The sequence below is a fragment of the Peromyscus eremicus genome, chromosome 9 (assembly GCF_949786415.1).
Source record: "Peromyscus eremicus chromosome 9, PerEre_H2_v1, whole genome shotgun sequence".
In the NCBI taxonomy this organism is placed as follows: Eukaryota; Metazoa; Chordata; class Mammalia; order Rodentia; family Cricetidae; genus Peromyscus; species Peromyscus eremicus.
Genome location: NC_081425.1, coordinates 83,428,798 through 83,432,911, shown reverse-complemented (window position 1 = coordinate 83,432,911; position 4,114 = coordinate 83,428,798).

Here is a 4,114-nt window from a genome sequence, read left to right as displayed (position 1 = left end):
TAGTGTGTGGGATTTGATGTGTGATTTAAGCTTTAGTAATGTTTCTTTTAGGGGTGGTGCCCTTATATTTGGTGCATAAATGTTCAGAATTGAGACTTCATCTTGATGGGTTTTTCCTGTGATTAATATGAAGTGTCCTCCATCTCTTTTATTTTTAGTTTAAAGTCTATTTTGTTAGATATTACCATAGCTACACCAGCTTTCTTCTTAGGTCCATTTGATTGGAAAATCTTTTCCCAACCCTTTAGTCTGAGGTAATATTTGTCTTTGAAGTTTTTTTTTTATAATTAATTTAATTTTACATATCAGCCACAGATTCCCCTGTCCTTCCTCCTCCTGCCCTCCTCCTGCCTTCCCCCCACCCTCCCCCCAATCCACCCCCCATTCCCACCTTCTCCAGGGCAAGGACTCCCCTGGGGATTCAGCTCAGCCTGGTAGATTCAGTTGTCGAGGCAGGTCCAGTCCCCTCCTCCCTTCACCCAGGCTGAACAAAGTGTCCCAGCATAGGCCCCAGGCTCCAAAAAGCCAGCTCATACACTAAGGACAGGTCCTGGTCCCACTGCCTGGGGGCCTCCCAAACAGTTTAAGCTAATCGACTGTCTCACTTATCCAGAGGGCCTGATCCAGTTCCATGGGGGCTCCTCAGCTGGCGCACACTGGTAGGATTTGCAGAAGGAGGCGGAGGCTGGAGGATCACGAGTTTGAAGCCAGCCTGTCTTTGAAGTTGATGTGTAATTTCTTGTATGCAGCAGAAGGATGGATCCTGTTTTCGTATCCATTCTGTTAATCTGTGTCTTTTTTTATAGGGGAATTGAGTCCATTGATATTAAGGGATATTAATGGCCAGTGGTTGTTAATTCCTGTTATTTTTGGTTTTGTTGTTGTTGTTGGTAATGTGTGTATGTGTTTCCCTTCTTTGGGATTTGCTGGTGTGGGATTATCTATTGCCTGTGTTTTCGTGGGTGCAGCTAACTTCCATTCGTTTGAGTTTTCCTCCTAGTAGTTTCTGTAGGGTTGGATTTGTGGATAGGTATTGTTTAAATCTGGTTTTGTCATGGAATATCTTGTTTTCTCCATCTATGGTGATTGAAAGTTTTGCTGGGTATCGTAGTCAGGGTTGGCATCTGTGGTCTCTAGTGTCTGCATAACATCTGCCTGGGACCTTCTAGCTTTCAGTGTCTCCATTGAGAAGTCGGTGTAATTCTGATAGGTCTTTCATTATATATTACTTGGCCTTTTTCCTTTGCAGCTCTTAATTTTTCTTTATTCTGTATATTTAGTGTTTTGATTATTAATGTGGTGAGGGGACACCTTATTAATTTTTTGGTCTAGTCTATTTGGTATTTTGTAAGCTACTTGTATCTTCATAGGCATTTCCTTCTTTAGGTTGGGAAAGTTTTCTTCTATGATTTTGTTGAATATATTTTCTGTGCCTTTGAGCTGGTATTCTTCTTTTTTTTTTTTTTTTTTTTTTTGGTTTTTCGAGACAGGATTTCTCTGTGTAGCTTTGCGCCTTTTCTGGGACTCACTTGGTAGCCCAGGCTGGCCTCGAACTCACAGAGATCCGCCTGGCTCTGCCTCCCGAGTGCTGGGATTAAAGGCGTGCGCCACCACCGCCCGGCTCTTCTCCTTCTTCTATCCCTATTATTCTTAGGTTTGGTCTTTCCATGGTGTCCCAGATTTCCTGGATATTTTGTGTTATGACTTTGTTGGATTTAATGTTTTCTTTGACCAGTGAATCTATTTCCTCTATTATATCTTCAGTGTCTGAGATTCTCTCTTCCATTTCTTGCATTCTGTTGGTTATGCTTGCATCTGTAGTTCCTGTTCATTTACCCTGATTTTCCATTTCCAGAATTCCCTCGGTTTGTGTTTTCTTTATTGCCTTTATTTCAATTTTCAAGTCTTGAACTGCTTCCTTCCCTGTGTGATTGTTTTTTTTTCTTTACCTTCTTTAAGGGATTTATTGATTTCTTCCAATTTTTTGTTTGTCTTTTTCTCGATTTCTTTAAGGGAATTTTTCCTTTCCTCTTTAAGGGCCTCTATCATGTTCATAAAGTTATTTTTAAGGTCATTTTCTTCTGCTCCATCTGCGTTGGGATGTTCAGGTCTTGCTGTTGTAGACCCACTAGGTTCTGGTGGTGCCATATTGCTCTTTATGTTGTTGAATATATTCTTACACTGCTATCTACACATCTGGTTTGGGGTAATTATAGGTACAGGTGTTGATTCTTCGTCCAATCAGTGCAGGTGGTGCCTGTGCCTCCAGGGGCTGCGGGGGTGGGAACAGGGTGGGAGGGTTGGGAATCCATGGGTTCTGTGGGATTAGGATGTGGAATGGGTCTTATAGGTTACAGAGTCCAATGGGTGGTGGGGTGATGGAGCAGCTTGCCCACAGGAGTCTAACCTGCTGACCGGTTGTCAGGGCTCTTCCTCCAATCCCTTAGGGGCTGGTAAGTCTAAAGATATCCTGTACTTCAGAAGACACTCAGGGATTGGTGATTCTAAAGCAGAGATATCCAACCCACAGCCTGCAGGCCACACGTGACCCAAGTTAGGTATGAGTGTGGCCCAACACAAAATCTTAAAATATAATGAGATAGTTTTGTGATTTTTCTCCCCCCCCCTTTTTTTTTGATAATTTGATTGAATGTTTCTCTGTGAACTTTGTAGATGACGGTATCCTGACACAATATTACAAGAAAATAAACATATGTATGTTCTCACAACCCTTTAGTCACAGTTTAGACACTGCTAAATTTAACATTTGGTCCCAAACAATTCTTCCTCATCAAGTGTAGCCCAGAGAAGCCGAAAGATTGGACCTGGTCTAGAGTTTATGTTTAATGATAGTATTGGATAGTGTTTGGTAGGTCTAATTCATTTGACCTCCGTGTCCGAGTATAATATCGCTGAATTGTACTTGAGATCTAAGTTTATCTGATCAAAATGTCTGCAGAAGCAGGGAATTCTAGAGAAGCATCCTGGGTAACAGGACAGCTGTAAGCTAGGACTGAGGAGGGAAATTCTGTAAGAGGCATCCTGGCGCACAGGCCCTCAGAATCCTGGAAGTTTAGAAGACACAGAACAGGACAGTTTTATTTATCTGGGCCCCAAAATGGGTTAGGGAAATCACTTAATGATACATGTTTTAGTAAGAAGATGCCATGGCCCAGCCTTCTTCATGATGTCAGACTCATCAGTCTGACAGGGTATGGCAAAGTCTTCAAGATTCAAGATGGCTACTAGTCAACCCAAATTTCACCTGATTATAAGGAAAGAGGACAGAGGGAGAGAAGAAAGCAAGCTGTTTTCCTCTTCAGGAGACCTTCCAGAAGTTCCATATACCATGTTTGTACACTTTTCCAGCGACTGGAACACACATGGCCACATGTGGCTGCAGCAGAGGCTGGGAGTTGCCATCCTGATGGGAAGCTTGGAGTTTCTGTCTTTCGGGCAGATGGTGTGCTAGTTTTCTATCCTGTGACATGCACCCCAGGAAACCAACTCAAAGGGAGCAAAGACTGGTGTTTGGCCAACAGTTTCAGGACTCTCAGTGGATGGTTGGCATGCTCCCGGGCCTGTGGTCAAGCATAATGTGACGACAGCAACAGCATGTGGTGGAGCAAAGCAGCTCACCTCATGACAGATAGGAAGTATGTACAGAGAACCACACACCAGAGGCTTTCCCGATTCCTCTTCTATTCCACCCGGACCCCAGCCTTGGGATAGCATGGCCCACATTCAGGGAGAGTCCCCTTAAGTTGATCATCTCTAGAAAACACTCGCAGACATACCTAGAAGTGAGATTTGCTAGTCTAGGCACTTCTCAATCCAATTAGGCTGATGATGCAGAGTAACCAAGGTTTTCAGAAAATTGGGAATCAATCTCCCTCAAGACCCAGCTATACCACTCTTGGGCATATACCCAGGGAATGCTCAATCATACCACAAGGACACATGCTCAACTGTGTTCATAGCAGCACTATTTGTAATAGCCAGAACCTGGAAACAACCTAGATGCCCCTCAACTGAAGAAAATTAAAAAAAAAAAAAAAAAAAAAAAGAAAAGAAAAGAAAATGTGGTACATATACACAATGGAGTACTACTTAG